Consider the following 17,145-nt stretch of genomic DNA (forward strand, 5'->3'; position numbering starts at 1 on the left):
AGTAAGTCACCTAACCTCTCTAAGCCTCAATTTCCCCTTGGCAAAGTAAGAATGTGGTAAGTTCCTCACAGGTTTGAAATTCAGGATCAACAATGATCTGAGCAGATTGCTTGTAGTTTTCAATTGAGTTTTCATTCTCTCCACAATGAGCTGCAATTAAGCACTTGGCAGGTCTGGCCCTGCTGTCTTTCCCAAAGAAGATTGAAACCAGATGAGCTATACATGGTGAGGAAATAATCAGATGAATAGAGAAAGATCAGAACATTCTGGCTATTTCCAAATCCCTATCTACATGAGGATGTCAAATCCTTGAAACAGATAATTTTGTGTCCCAATGTGTTAACATTGTGCAGACCGCATCAACCCAGATCATGATGCTAGCTCGGGGTTTACTCTTGCTCTTACGAGGCATGAAATAAGTATTCCATTGCTGCAGAAAGTCGGTACCATATGAGAACCAAGTCCATCAGTAAGGAACTTGGAAAACACCCCTTTCCTAGCTCTTTCACTTCTGTTTGGCTTCCAAAGAGCTGGAAACAGACACTGTACCTTGGAAGAATAAAAAAAAAATTGGCCAAATATCTAAATATTTTAATCCAGAAATCCTAATAGACTACTGCACATGGAGCCAATTTAAGGAGATGTCTGGGGAATGAGCTTCAATGACAAGTGGCCAGGGAATCACTACAGAGGAGCAGACCTGTTTCCACATCCTCCTGCCAAGGGTTCTCGTAAAATTTGTCTGCCAAGTAAGGACAACTTCTTCCCTCTTTCCCTCCCTCCCTTTCTCCTATCCTTCCTTCCTCTTTCCCTTCCTTTTTCCTTCTTTCCTTTCAGCAATATGGATTTAGCATTACTTTTTTGCCAGTCCCTGTGCAGAAACAGGGTATAGAACAGAAATAGTCTCTGCATTCATGGAGCAGGTGGCCAGAGGAGACATAGACACAAATAAAATAATCACACAAATATAAACTGCAAATTTCAAAGGGCTGTAAGGGAAAAATGCAGGTGCAGAGTGCTCAGGATACGCACATGCATTGCATGGTACTCAATTAAGAGCCAGTAAATGTTCTTGGATGCTGCTGCAAATAGCAAGTCATGATCATCTTAACAAAGGCACTGCTTCTCTGCTGTTCAATGCCATGTGGACAATGCTCGCTGAGAAACTTCAACTTTCCAAACTCGAATTCATTAATCCCAATAGTTGCATTAAAGCTTGTGTCCTTTCATCTTCAGTCAAAAATGATGCCATAATTTCCATCATTTTTATCCTAACTATGGTTGGCTGGTTGGCTTGGAGACAACTGGGGTTTTGTACCCCAGACGCAAGGAAAGCAATTGCTATGTTTATAAAGTAGTTGGGGAAACAAAAATACTTGTCTTAATCCTACTGTCTGCCCTTTTTGGAAAGGAGACACACCATAAATATGTGTATGTACATGCTATTATGTTAATATTGTAAATGGGGATGCACTGGGGATGGGGGTGGGAAGACAGAACAAGGCCCCTGCTTAGCCATCCAACGGAGGTCTCCGCTGGTCCACAGTCCCTTTTACCGTCAGCCTTGGTTGCTTCTCATGTTTTTTTTTTAGCTTATGTCTACATAAGGCCTTAAAGTTTATTAAGGTTTCAGTAGTTGGAATTGTACCATTTGAAATCTGAATATTTCTGACTTGCATTCTACTTCTAAGATTTCCACGAAGTCAATTTTTCCAAGTAAACTAATATTGTGAAATAAATTGCTGGGGGATACTGTGAAAGATATTTAAGCAATATTCATAAATGATCTCCAAGCATGTTATCAGAACCATGTTACCAGTTTATAAGCAGCTTTAGAAATTAGAAATAATCATTTCATATCTCCTAAAAATAGTTCTCCTAAGGAACACCTGAAAAATACTTTGCTTAAATTTGCCTTTTAACTTTGGTGATAAATCTGAAGTTTAAAATTTTAATATTTAACACTAACATTATTATCTTATTGTAACTTGCAATATATTGGACATGAATGGTTAATGTAGGGTTCTAATCTTCTGTTGCCATGGAGATGTTGAATAATGCCTGGAGGAAATGTCATGGTGCTCATGTTGTCGCACAGTGAGGGGACACATTTTTTTTTAACCAGAACTTCAAAAGGAAAGTCTGAAAAATGGAGTTTCTTCTAACACCCCAAACCTCAAACAACACAATTCAGAGATTCTATTCACCAAGAAGACCCAGATTACCAAAAATAAATAAACAAAAAGTTGCATATTCCACAGCTGGAGAGCAATTTTCCAAGACCATAGGAAGGCAGAAATCCTTTCCCAATATCAACCAATAGAAGTTCAATATTTACAGGTTTTATTTTGAGCAAGTTTTTAAACATAGACTATGCCTTAGTAATAAAGCCTTTGAATTAGGAGAAAGATACATTAGCATTAACTCTCAGAGAAAAGAATACTACAAAGCACCCAGAAGAAAGTAGAGCCTGGATCCAGACTGGCCCCATAATCATACCACTTAGGACATCAATGACTGGTTCCTTATGTGAATGAACTGGGGACCAATTTCAGGACTTTTGCTATTAATGTGATGATATACATTACATTAGTCATACCTCGCTCCAAAAAGAATCTTTTTAGTGTCTCCATACATCTCGTTTCAAAAAAGAAAAATTCCTTTGGTCTTGGTTTAATTGAACTAGACAACCATATATTGACATTACAGGAAGAATTTTCTGGTCTTTAGATGGAAAAAAATAGGTAAGAAGATGCTGGACATAATCTGGTTTTGCTGACCTACATTCTACTTGGTTGTGCAATGGGTTTTTCTTTGTTTTTTGGTTTTTGTTTTGGTGCAGAGACTCTTCCCTGAAGAGTCATTTAATAAATGAATCCTTTGGCACTGAACTACACCCCAAGCCCTGTGAAAAATGTATTAATAGTGACTATCATGTTTGTATTACATTTGATAATTTTCAAAAAGCCATTGGAAGATCCAATAATATTAGAACTTTGATTTATATTTTTGTAAACCCTTTGCAAAGTGTGCTTTTACATAAGTTTTATAATGTTTCTATTCGAATAGTAAAATATGTTACGAATAACTAAGGATAGTTGGGATGCAAGTTGAAAAGTGCTGAATGCTGAGGCAGGTGATTAAAAAAACTAAGAGATTATGCTCTATACTAGAAGATCTTAGAAAACAAGTTTACATCTTATTTTACCTTGCATATTCAGGGCGTAGTTAAGCTTCTAGAACATAGTAGACAGTGAATAACTATATGTTGAGTTAACAAATGAGTGAACAAACTAACAAATGAATAAGGTTATGTACTTTATATTCCTTTACTATTTACCAATTTGAATTGGCCACCAGGTAACATACCCCGCCCCCTACCATAATTAAGCTTATCTCCTGGTCAACAAGATCTTTACAAAGAGTGTCAACAAAATTTCACAGGAGTTCTGCAGAGAGCTCAATGTGGTTCAAAGCATCCTCTTTTGTTGTAAAGGCCAGGTTTCTCTTTCTTGTAAAAGCTAGGTCTACAATCACGCTTATTGCTGTGCAAAAGATGCTATCTCTGTTTTCCTTGGTAAAAACTTGTAAAACCTCTGTCTAGCCTAAGAATATGGGACAAAGAGTAACAGTTACATGCCCACTCACAGTCATGTAACCACCCACTGAGTATAAATGTAAAAAAATTTCCACTCAGGTGCCAGAGGTTTTAGGGGGCATTAGCCGCTCTGGACCGCTGCAACTTAAATAAACCTGCTTCCTAAAAATTCCTCCTCCAGTGTCCAAATCATCTGTCCTACATCAAATTTTCACCAATTAAGTACAAAATTTCAAGACCTGATCATGAGCAATAAATCCAATAAGATCAATCATCAGTCCCCTTTCATACAAAAGACAGTCTGAACTCATCAGCCCCTCATCTGTGAATGGATCTCTTTGAAGGAGATCCAGATATTTGTTAGAGAGTATTGGCTTTCTGAGCACTGTACCACATACCTGTAATCCCAGCTACTCAGGCAGCTGATGCAGGAGCATCATGCATTTGAGGCCAGTCTGGGCAATATAGTGAGAGCGTGACTCAAAACACAAACAGATAAACAAAGAACCATGAAAACAACTGGGGATTTAACTCAGCAATCAAGAGCATACTTAGCATGAGTGAGGCACTGGGTCCAATTCCTAGCTTCAATGTGGGGGCAGGCCATGGAGAATGCTGACTCTTCTTTGTCATTTGAATGTTCATCATGGCATAGAGACACATTTTGTCAAACCAAGTGAGGACAAGGTTGTTGAAGAAGTTTTAGCTCCTAAGAAGAAAGAAAACAGCTGTCTATTATAAGCTGAGAAAATATCATCCAGCCCATGGTCTTCATAACCACCAAGCATAAATCTGACCTTTCCCACTCTGACTTTGTTGCAATTTCTCCCAAGTAATGGAGGGGGCATTTACTTTCTCAACTTCCCTTCTTCTGCTTTCACTCTCCCTTTTCCACCTGTGGTAGACCCAGAGTTGAAACCACAGCCAATAAAGGGCTGTTTTCCTCTTACGTTGCTCTCCAAGGTACTAGGCAACTATGAGTTCCACCTCCCATCTCCCTTACAGACAGAAACACTAACTACAATTGAATACTTTTTTTGGAGTCACTTATTTTGAGGAAATAAATCCTAGAGTCCCCCATTCAGCAGGAAACCCCCAGGTCCTGTTCTTCTCTGTCTCAGAACAGATCTTGGTCCCATGGTTTGTTGAATACCGATGGCCTCCATGCAGAGGTTAAAACCATTGACCACATGAGTGGAGTCATTACCATGACTGCAATTTTCACTTGCTATATTTATGTCCTTTTCTGTTCAATTTAATTCTGAAGCTTTATTTAAAGAGATTTTTCTCTAGACAATGTCATAGTGACAGCTAATTTCTCAGCAGACTAAAAATCACTAGAAATGTTTTTTGTTTGTTTAGTTCTGTACTAGATAAGAACAAATGACAAGAGATCTGGGATAGAGCACACGGGCAGGTGAGTGTTTTTAGGAAATGAGAGGGCACATAGAAAAATAAAATATTATGCTTCACTTCAAGAGATTTGCCAATGGTTAGATGTCTCATATAGGCACCAAAACAAAATAAGAAAGCAATAAATCTTCCACCAAGACAGAAACACTGGCAGAAAATATTATAGAAACTTCAGAGGATACAGAGGCAAACATGGGCTGTGCTGGTCACCAGTATTATCAGTGAAGACAGGACACTCAAAGGCCTTAAAGGAAAAGTAAAATTTTCAACACACAGAGAAAGAGGGTGTAATGGAAAACCATGTGAGTTGAGGAGCTAAAATAGAAGGGAATGAGGCATAATTTGGGATATAGTAGATATCAGTGAAAAGAAAATCAGTGGGTTTGTACTCTGTTGGGGTGATTGTAAATTAGTACAACCATTATGGAAATTAGTATGAAGGCTTCTTAGAAGTCTAGAAATGGAACCATCATATGACCCAGCTATCCTACTCCTAGGTATTTATCCTAAAGAAATAAAGTCAGCGTATTACAATGATACATGCATACCCATGTTTATGGCAGCACAATTCACAATAGCCAAACTATGAAACCAGCCTAGGTATCCACCAATGGATAGTTGGATAAAGAGAGTATAGTGTGCATACACACACACACACACACACACACACAATGGAATTTAATTCAGCAAGAAATGATGAAATAATATCATTCACAGGAAAATGGATGGAACTAGAGATGATTATGCTAAGTAAAATAAGATAACTCAGATATATATGTATAAGCTAGAGAGAATAAAGGGAAAAAAATAGTGTGGGAGGAAATCTCATGAAAATAGAAAGGAGACCAGTAGGGTAGAGAAAAGAAATTAGAGAGAGGGAGATAACAGAAAAGAAAGCAATAACAGATGTGAATTCATGAAAACAAAAACTTATGTATGGTAAAAAGCATTATTGCCAAAGTCAAAAGAAATGGCAAACCAAAAAAAAAAGAAACTGATTTTGTAGACAAATAGCTGAGAAAATTAGTCAAGATTCCTAGACACCTAGAAGAGAAAGACTAGCAACCCTAGAGAAAGGGCCAGGGGAGAAAAAAAAAAAATACAGGTTTTCCTCCAACATAGGAAAAGACTTTCAACATCTCACATATACTAAAAGAAATTCAAATGAAAAATGTTATTCCTTACCCAAAGCTTCACAACACACTCTGTGGTTGAGGTATCAGAATCCACACTGTTGTGCATGATGCAAGGCCACTGGTAGATGGTGCAATGATACCATTTCTGAAGCAGAGAATATGGCAATACCTAATAAAATGGCAAGTGGATTTACTCTTTTGCCCTGAGATTTCATTTTTAAAACCCTATCCCATACACACATATCTGCACAAGTGTTAGATGGTATTGATACATGGCTGTTCCTTGTCAAAAGTACATACTGAAAAGAATCCCTGCAATGTACTCAATAGTCCTCTGCAGAGGAAAATAAAAAATAGGGAGAATAATATTCATGTGCTGATATGGAAGGATCACAATAAATATTGTAGAATAACAAAAAGCAAAATATGAAATGGTGTATATATTATAGGTAGAAAAGAAAGACAAGACTGATAAAACTAATCATTAAATGGTTACATGAAATTGAGGAAGAAGATTAGAAGGAAGGATTTTATGTTCACACATTTTGTATTATTTTGACCTTTGAATAATGTAAATATATTAATTTCCAAAAAAAATAAATTTGGAAAATTTTTTCAAAGTTGAAAAAAATTACAAATTAAAACAAATGAAACTAATATTTTATCAGATTAATAACAGAGAAAGCATTCCATTCAAAGGACTCAAAAGTCCAGGATTTTGATGGTGAATTTGTAGTGTGAAAGATTCTAAGACCACACACATACACACTAAAACTCCCACAGTAATTATATTATTTGTTGTTAATTTGATGTTGGGGTTTTCAAATTATTTTTAAAATATACATTAAAACAGTCATTTTAATGATGTCAGTGTTAGGAATTAAAAATTTCAGTATAAAATAGAATACAAATATAAAATTTTAAAAAGTAAAAAACATTTTAATGTTAATATTTCAATTTAAGTTATGAATATAAATTCACGACTTTTTATATGTTTAAAAGCTTTGAAAGATCCTGAAAGCAATGTAATGTCAAGAGAAATGAGCACCTCTTATCTCCAGATATAGCCCTATTACAGTTCACCCCATAAAAGAAAACCAAGGCTTCATGGAGAAATGGTTGAATCCAAGTCTGGGGCAAAGAAAGAACAAGTTGAGCCTCAGAGTTCCTGTGCCAGAAAACAGAGGAGCCCACAAAGACCAACAGATCCAGGAGTCAACATGAGGAAGTTATTATCACTGGGCAAAGTTGTAAGAATCATATTCTCAAAAAGTATAGTGAGTTCAGTGGGTTGAAACAGATTAGATCAGTGAAAGATCAATGAGTTCATCATGAGATTTTAAGAAGAAAGTCATAGAAATCTCATTTGTAGCAGGTATTAAAACAATTTCTCTTTTCAAAAATTGGAAAATAAAGTGAAAGAGTTCATCATTTATCTTCTCCTTCTGGCAGGAACTGAGTTTTAGGGTAACAAAATAGCGCACTTAGTGAGAAAAACTTCTCCTTTACATAAGAATATGACATATCCAATGAAGAAAAAGTGGTAGGATTTTAAAAATATATTATAAACCCTTAACCCTGCATGGTGGCTCACACCTGTATCCCAGTGGCTGAGAGGCTGAGGCAGAAGGATCCAAGTTCAAAGCCAGCTTCAACAACATAGTGAGGCCCTAAGCAATTTAGCCAGACCCTGCCTAAAAATAAAATATAAAAAAGGGCTGGGGATGTGGCTCAATGTTTAAGTGCCCCTGAGTTCAATCCCTGTACAAAAAAGAAAAAAAGAAAAGAAAGAAACCCTAATTAAATTAACTGTAACCTGTAAGGATTATTGATTAATATCAAAACTACAAGTGAACAGTTTGTATGGCAATTCATTCATAAAGTGCAAAGTAGTACTGCACAGATTATGTGCTGGTCCCAACAGAAAATACCATTCTACAATGGAGGAATTGAATTGTGATTACTTTAATCCAGGAGCCAGTGCTAGTATGGCTAATGATGGATCAACTAAATATTATGTCTTCTTGTGCTACAGTACTATTTATGTAAAGTCACCCACTATCAACCAGAAATGTTTAATTTTAATCCATCAAGCCTGTGATATAATTTCCAGGATAGGGGACATTCATGAAATAAAAGAAACATGGACTAAATGACAAATAACTAAATCACACAAGCCAGACAAATGCAGAATATATTCTATATGACAACCAACCTGTTCTTGTAAACAAGTTACTATCATTAAAAAAACAAAACAAAACAAAATAAAAGTGTGTGTGTAAGGTTCTATGTTAGAATAAAAGAGACTAGGGACAAAGGCATGCTGGTAATGTTTCCCAACCTGTTTGGAGTGGTGGGGAGGACCTGATTTGCAGTCCTTGTTCATTCTCGTGTTGTAAATAATCCCAGGGAACGAGGGGGGCAGTTTTAAGCTACCTATGTGACATCAACTATCTTGTATAATCCCTAAAAACTTAACAGTCAGACCTTGTCCATGGTACAAGCCAGCTGTATCACATCAGTGCTTAGGTGACAGAACAACCTGGCTCAGAATGGTCTTGGACTAATACTGGAGACACTCACTGTCAGTCATTTGAATGTCATTGAAAGAATATTTGATGAGCATACCATTTAATAAAATGGAAAGGTAGACATCATCACTGGAAAAAGCGTTACAAAACCTTACACTCAGTATGGACTCATTTTGGTGTAAAATGTGGTAGATATACCCAGGTGGATACACAGCAAGGCACTAACAGAGGTGACTTCTAGATGATTAGAATGTGCTTGTTTGGGTTTGTTATTTTTCTAAGATTCCACAGTTCTCCTCCCACTGGTCTTGTAATGTTTGGTTTTAACTTTATAGGAATGTTTTTTAAAAGAAATGACAATGAAGTAAATCAGACATTTTGGAGCATCGAGGTACAATGATAGATGGTATTTGAGAGATGAATCAAAGTATCTGCCTCATCCTTAGAGGAAATGATTTTGACCTTGGGTACCTGTTTGGGATCCTTAAAATAATTTTCTGAACTTGTAAAAGTTTTCAAATGAAAGATAAACATACAGGTTGTGAGTTTTTCCTACTTCCCCAGAGTTTTCTGTGGGCATAGCAGCCCTGTTCATTGTGAGCTTTCTCTTGCCCAAGTCTGACAGCATCTTTTTTTCTGTTTATTCACTCAGCCACTCAATCCTTCATTTCATAAACTATTCTTGCTCTCCTGTTCCTTGTCAGACTGGGTGTGGGAATATAGATGCACACTCCTAGCTCTCCACAGCTCATGTGGGATTCCACACTTTCCTCTGACTCTTCCCCATGAGGGTCACTACTCACACACTTTTGAGTTTCTGTTGCAAAGTTCACCACAAAAATACTTGCATACTAGGCATTCATACAATAATTACTGACAACAAGATAAAAAGACTCTAGTTTTGAAGCAACTTTCTGAGACATATAATACATACCAACCAGTACAAAACACTGGCTGGTTATCTTTAAATGTTTTTAATCATGTACTTTCCTAAGTAAAAAGAAAAAAAATCATCATCTCTCATTTCTTTATATGAATTATTTATATGTACCACTACATTAACATGTAATAATGAATTCCACTGCTATGCATAATTATAATGTAACAATGACCATTTTAAAAAATAAAATAGAAAGTTGATTCCCTGACCTTAAATAAGTTTTTAAAAAATGTGCAAAAACTAAAAATTAAATAAAATTGAAAAAAATAATACATCTAAATTTTTCTTATGCTTAGGTAATAGATTATTTTATTTCCTAGAAAATACTAAACTACCTTTCTTTAGGTCCCTTTTTTTCTCCTTGCCCTCCTTCTAAAATCCACATGAACAAGGATAAAATTTTTCCACGTAGAAAAGAAGGAATCACCACCATACTGGGTTAAAAGCAGTTCTTCCAGCCCTCCTGCCCCTCCCCCTACATCTGGGGGAAGTGTCATTTGATGGAAGCCATGCTCATGTATTTCCCACTCATGCAGACACAAAAATGTCCCATATCTCTTCAATCTGGAATGTAATCCATGTAAATATGGCTTTCTTAACCACTGCATAAAAAAATACTAGCTATGATACAGCTTCCAAATAACTCCAGATGTGCTCTCTTCATATTGCCAGAGAAAAAAATAACTTTGAGCTAGTGTCATTTCAGCAGAGAGCTAACTCAGTGATTTTCATCTGGATGAAATAAGGAAGAACTATCAGGACTTGTCTATTACCCATGCAGGTGAGATAGGAATAGAAACATCCGCTCTGTCAAATTGAACAGCCTCATGCTTTAGCACTCTTAGACTTGGTTTAACATCAAGATGTCTCAGGCTTTAAATGAAATGTCAAATATAATTTGGCTCTGGATTCCCAAGATATATGATTGCCCTTGGAGAAAACTTGATAACTCAGCGTTCTTGTGTCAAATGTGTATCTACCTGATAGGACACTTTATAAAGTTGATCCCCGCTTGCTCTTCCTCTACCACATAAAAACTCTCAGCTAGCCTGATGAGCAGGTCCCCAACTCTGCCCTAATGGGCATGAGACTCCATAAAGAAAACTTTTATGTCCAGGAGGCACAGGCTACCATTCAGAGATGGCTTTGGGAACCTAATCTGCACAGAATCTGACAAGCCAGTATTAGAAAGCAGATATTTAGAAGTCTTTGGACACAGTTAGCCACGTGCATGACAAAACACACATATTTCCTTCCTGTCAACGTTCTTTTTCTTACATGTTCCTCATTATCACTGCCTCTAGCTTGGCATTAATTTTCTTCATTTGTGGGAGAGTCAGGCTCAGTCCCAAAAATCTAACTGAATTTCAAAAAGCAAAGACAAAGAAAAAAAATACATAGCAGCCTGCTTCTTTCAAGCAAAAAAAAAAAACTCACAGCCTAAACTTGGAAGGACTGAGGGGTTGGTGTTTGCAAATCCGTGGTAGGATGGTGGAGACAGAGCAGTGAGCATGGACCAAAAGATACCCAATCTGGTCCAAAATTTCTTAAAACTAACATAGTATGTAAAGAAATCTGACAGCCTTAGCCTTGAGTGTACTTCAACATTTTGGTAGAGTCTGATCTGTAGCAAAGGGCCTTTCTCCCATTGACACATTTTAGTACCAGAAATCCCAAACTACAGCTTGTATGCTGAATACAAATAAGGCCATGAAATGTATCTCTGGAGGTCCATAAGACATCCTGTTGTGAAAACACCAATGCTTCCTTTTTAAGCACTTAATATGAGCCTAGCAGTTTAGATCCATCATCTCCAATGCTCAGAACACCAAAGGAAGTTGTTAGGGGTTGAATTGTGCCCTTACTCCCTAAAGATATTTTGATGTCTTAACCCCTAGTATGTCAGAATGTGACCTTATCAAAAAATACAGAGGTTCCAAGTTATAGAGGTCATCAAATCAAAATGAAGTCATTAGGGTGGGTTCATAATTCAATGACTGACTTTCTTATAAAAAGGGTAAATTTGGACCTAGACAGACACCACAGGGAGAATCCTTGGTGGACAGAGGATTGGAACAATGCATCTACAAGATAAGGAATGCCTGAGGCTATCAGAAACTTAGAGACAGGCATGTTGCAGATTCCTCCCTAGTGCCTTGAAAGAGAACACCACCCTTCCAGTACTTAATTTTAGATGTTTATCTTCTAGCACTGTGAGATGCTGAATTTCTTTTGTTCTAAGCCACTGACTTTGTACTACTTTGTTATTGAAGCACTAGGAAACTAACACAGAAGAAGGTATTACCATTCCTATGTTACAGATATGGAAACTGAGGTAGAGCTCAAATTCAGCTATGACTTCAGAGCTCATAGGCATGCAACTGTAGCAATGTTTCCAAACTAGCTTCCATGGGCTCTGGAGTTCCATGAACCTGTGCCTGAAGGTTCCAAGCATTCAATCAAATTTTTAAAAATTTTCCATTTGCATGTGAATGATACTTGAAATGATGCATTTACATGAATTTAATGGCCATCTAATAATTCAACACTAGACCATAATTTCCGCATCCAAGCTCATGTTTGTGTTGGCAATAGAACTGGCACCAATTAGTACTACTTTAATTGTCCCTAAATAATGAAAAAAGAGTATAGTATGTTTGTTATGTAAATAATGACTTTGGCACAATATGAAATCCAAATAGCATCACAGCTGGTTGTATAAAAAGAGGTCACAGTAACTAAAAGAGAAAAGACCAGGGGTGGATTGAATCACCATCATACAGCTTATAACTATAGACCCATGCTGCCTCAAAACAGCCATGCATAAAAATCAAAGTCATAGTGATGTCAGTAATGATGATTTTTCCTTCAAAAACCATTATCAATATGGGTAATATTACTAAAATAGTTTTTAGGTTACATATTTATATGTAATTAATAACTATTGAGTTAGCTACTGAGTTAAGATCTAGAAGGATTAAAAAGTTACATTTCCTCTTAGCTCTATATATGGGGTAAGAGAATTGATTGAGAGGTTAGTTGCATTTTTTGTGGGCTATATTATCCACCACTTCCATTGCAATAGGTAGTTGGTTACCTGGCTTTCTTCCATTGCAGCAGGTAGTCAGTTACATGGATTTTCTCCCAACACAAGCATTTGCAGGGCCACGACCAAAACTACTTGTGGAACATGTCACACAGGACCTTTTGTGAATGCTTCACTATTGAGATATGCAGAAGGGCTGGGGAGGAGGCAAAGACCCTGGCTAGGAAGAAAGGAAGAAGTAGAGAAAGTGATGGATTCACCAAATCTTGAAGGAGATGAAGATCTGCGGGTCTGTCATGTGATACAAATTCAAGTCCTGCTACCCCTCCAGACAAGGTTTGACAATATGGGGTAAATGCCTGTTTAGCACACCTTGGGAAGTTGGGTCCCAGAGATCTAGAGGGAGAACAGAGTGAACTTTCACTTGCCAGGAGACTTGGACAAGGCCATTGATAAATGGTGAAGCCAGTGGCTTACATGCTTTGTTAATACCTAAGAGCCCCTCCCATGACCTTTGCACAACCTTGAGTAGATGTGTTAGCTGAGATACAGTGAACCCTAATGAGGACGAGATTAAATATCCTTCCAGCCTGACATTAAGACGAAGGCTCAAAGTCTTGCTTAGTTTCAATAGATTATACTCAAATGATCTGTAGATTATATAACTAATATTATAATTTTAAAAAATCTAGGTCAATACTTTGTATCTGAAATAATTTTTTCTTTGAAAAGAAGCTTGAACTTTACTTGGTTTCAAATACTTGTCATTACAAGGAGATGCTTTCCTTTAGGTAGCAACTAACAGCTTAGCACGGGGTTAATCTACCTGCCAGCTAGATGTCACCTTGAAATTGGAGAAGCAGAGCCCTGAGGGATGGGGCAAGAGGATGTATAGACTCAAATAACTCCATATAATGAGAAGAAAAGTCCCAGGTAGTTCGTGATTAATTGTCAAATGAGTTGCACAAACAGTAATTGCTTGACAATTAGAACATCGTGCATTTTTCTAAGGTTGGAGTTTTAAAGAATATTTTCATATATCTTTATTCAGCCTTACCAAAAATGGACTATGGTCATATGACCCTGTCCCACCACCAAATAAATACATTGCCACTAGGTTTTGCCACCCTTCTAGAAAGAAACATAGGAGGGGATGAGGTTAGGGTATGCAGTACAACTGAGTACACTAAAGAAGATTTAAAGGGTAAAATTTTGAAATAAAATGGGATTACTCAGGAACCTAGACAAATTTCACCCCACTATAGCCTGAGTTCCCCACAGCCAGTTCATCACCAGGCTTCTAGAAGTGACGGGACTCTATTACAGCTCTCCCTGCTTCCCTTCCTAGGCCCTTCTTCTAACTAGAGATTGACATCATCTTAATCTCGTGGCTGCCCTTCCCTGCTCAGGCTGCAGTGGCCTCTGTTGTCTTGACCTCCTTCTCCTTTACCACAGGCCTCACTGGCTCCTGTGCTGTGTCTTGAGTTCACAAAGCCTTTGTTTTCAAGCCTCATGCTCTCTTCCTTGGGAACCCCCTTTTGTCCTTCTAGCACTCATCCCTCCACCTGCCTGAGGCCTTCCTCCTTTTCCTCCCATTAAACTTGCTCAATGCATGGCTCCATTTAGTAATGATCATCGTGGTCCATGATTGTACTTAAATTCTTATTCTAGAATATGGGCTAAAACTGAGGACAATAAAGTACTCATAGGTTCTGAAGAGACACTGAAAGCCACTATGCCCCTCAGGTGCTGTGAAAACATACTAGAAATGAAAAGGAGGCTCAGAGAGGAAACAGGAAGCATTCAGCTTTTCTCAGGGGACTGTGAGAAGGCCTTGAAGAAAACCCTTTAGAGATTCTGGGGATGGCTGCAAGAAGGGGAGGCTGGAAGTCCACTCCCCGGTGGGATATTTGCTGTACCCCTGAATTACAGCCTCACAGAGCAGGGAATTTAAATGAAGCACAGAACCATAAGTGCCATGTTGGCAGAAATGGAGTTTGGGGGCATGCATGGAAAGCAAGGATGGGATATGCTTCCCACCTGGAGGATTCTAGGGGACAGGGCTGTCCAGGGCAGCCCAAGAGGTCAGGGAGGGGATAGCAGGCAGAAGGAAGGCAGTGTTGGGCTTGAGAAGTGCATGGGAATTCTCTGTGCCGCAGGTAGAGGATGGCTGAGCTCAGGGTAGCTTCATGGGATTCTGCCCAAGACAGCTGGAAGACTTGCATGACCTCAAGGAAGCAGGGACTAAAAAGAGGTTGAAGGAGGCATTCGGAAAATGTGGCATCTGCATCAGGAAACTTCATTTCAGAAATCCCCACGTTGGTGAGCAGGAAGACCTGTGAAAACTTACTAACGTGCCTCCTATGGCACTTGGACTTGATAAGGTCAAGGACACGGATGCCTGCCTCAAACCATTAGCCATACAAGCCATTGCCTTCCTTACCCTTCCAGTGTCTAATCCCAGACCTCAGACCTCAGTTCTTCCCCTCCTTCCACACCCAGACCTTGGAGAAACATGGAGCAAGGGAGGGAGAATATAAAGAATGAAAAGAGACCACACTGGTCCCCACCCTAACTCCCCAGGATGAGGTAAGCCTTCCCTGAAGGAAGGAAGGAAAGAAGGAAGGAAGCTACAACTTAATTGTGAGTTTAAACTTGAAAAAAAAAAGACACAGTTGCACTTTTTAATACATGGAAAGGATTCTGTATTGTCACAATAGGGTAAAAAAAGGATTAGACAGCTATGGAATCTTCCCAAGATATCATCAAGGGGCCAGGTAGAGAAATGAGATAAGATAAAGTATGCTGAAGAAAACGTAAGAAAAAAATAAAGCTATTTTCTGTTTATACTCTACAAATTCTCAGCCCAAGTAATCTATTCGTTTTTCTATATCTGTATGTATGTGTATGTGTAAATATACAAACATATCGTTTAATCTGTAGCTTTTTAAGGAAAGAGTCATATTGGTTCATTTTAATGTCCCCAGCCCTAGCGTTTGCTTGCAGTGAGATGAAGATGAAGGGCTGCCTAGGGACACAGAAATGCCTGCTGCCTGGAGCATCCACAAGTGTCAGACTGTCAGGCACAGCAAGCCTAGGCCCACACTCTGCTCTTTCTCTCTACAATCATCGCTTCTGATCAACACTGAACCCAAGTGGAATTCTAAGCGGGCCCGGAGTCATCATACAGATTTCTTTCTGTTAGTCAGCTTTGTGCTTTTGTGACAAAATACCTGAGATAATCAGTTTAAAATAAAGAAAGATTTATTTTGGTTCATGGTTTCAGAGGTTTCCGTTGTTTCAGCCCATGGTCATGTGACCCCGTCGTTTTGGGCCGGTGATGAGGCAGAACATCATGGCAGGGAGCATGAGGTGAGGCAAAGCTGACTTCCTGGCAATTAGGAAACAGAGACAGAGAGACAAAGAAAGATTGAGGTCCCAACATTCCCAATAAAGGCACAACCTAATGACCTCACTGGGCCCTACTGGGACCAAACCATCCCTACCTAGCACCATAGGCTGACTTCCTTGCCTTTAGCATACATTCTTTGGAATATATTTAAAATTCAAATTGTTAAACCTTTCCTCCTCCTAATTCTATTTGTCTTCCAAAGGCTTACAGAGAGGAGTGAGAAAGTTTATGGCCAGGAATATGCCCTCATGTTTTACTCACCCCATTATCTGAGAGTTTCTACTTACCAACTATGCCCAAATGACAACTGCATCAATATGAAAATGAAATCTCCAAAGTCATCTTTTATAAAAATGACTTCTTTACTCACCCAGGCCTGTGTGAGATTCCATCAGTAAAAGAAATTCCTGAAGAAAAACTTGACCTTGAAAGAGAAGAAGAGGATGCAGCTTTGGAGAATTTTCAAGGGCTCATTCATATTATCTATTACTATGTAACAAAGTACCCCCAGATGCATTAGCTTAAAATGACTATTTTATTTTACTTTACTCACACATTTGTGAGTCAGGAATTTAGGGAAGACTGAAATGGGCAGTTGAACTCTTGACCATGAAACATCAGCAGGGCTGACTGAGGGACCAAGAGCAGCTGACGTAGGACTCACATCCCATATGGGTAGATTTAATTATTTTTCTGAAGTCTGGGCTAAAATACCTGGCAATTGATTCTAGCGGATGGCTGGGAGCCCAGCTGTGACTGTCAACTGGAGAGCTGACACTCCATCTCTCCATGTGGCTTGGACTTCTCACAGCAGGTGGCCAAGTGCCAGAGGAAGCATCCCAAGAGCAAATGTACCAAAAGGACCAGACAGATGCGGTAAGGCTTCTAATGTTAATCCCAGAGAAGCCAGAACATCATTTCTGCCAAATTCTATTGGTCAAGGAAGTCACTTAGGGAGATGGACTTTTCTTCCATCTCTCAATAATAAGAACAGCAAAGACTCTCTTGCCTTTAATGCTACCACTGAGATTCCATGTGCATGAGCATTCACTGCTTGCTGCTCCTGACT

This window comes from Marmota marmota, unplaced genomic scaffold, assembly GCF_001458135.2.
Source record: "Marmota marmota marmota unplaced genomic scaffold, marMar, whole genome shotgun sequence".
NCBI lineage: Eukaryota > Metazoa > Chordata > Mammalia > Rodentia > Sciuridae > Marmota > Marmota marmota.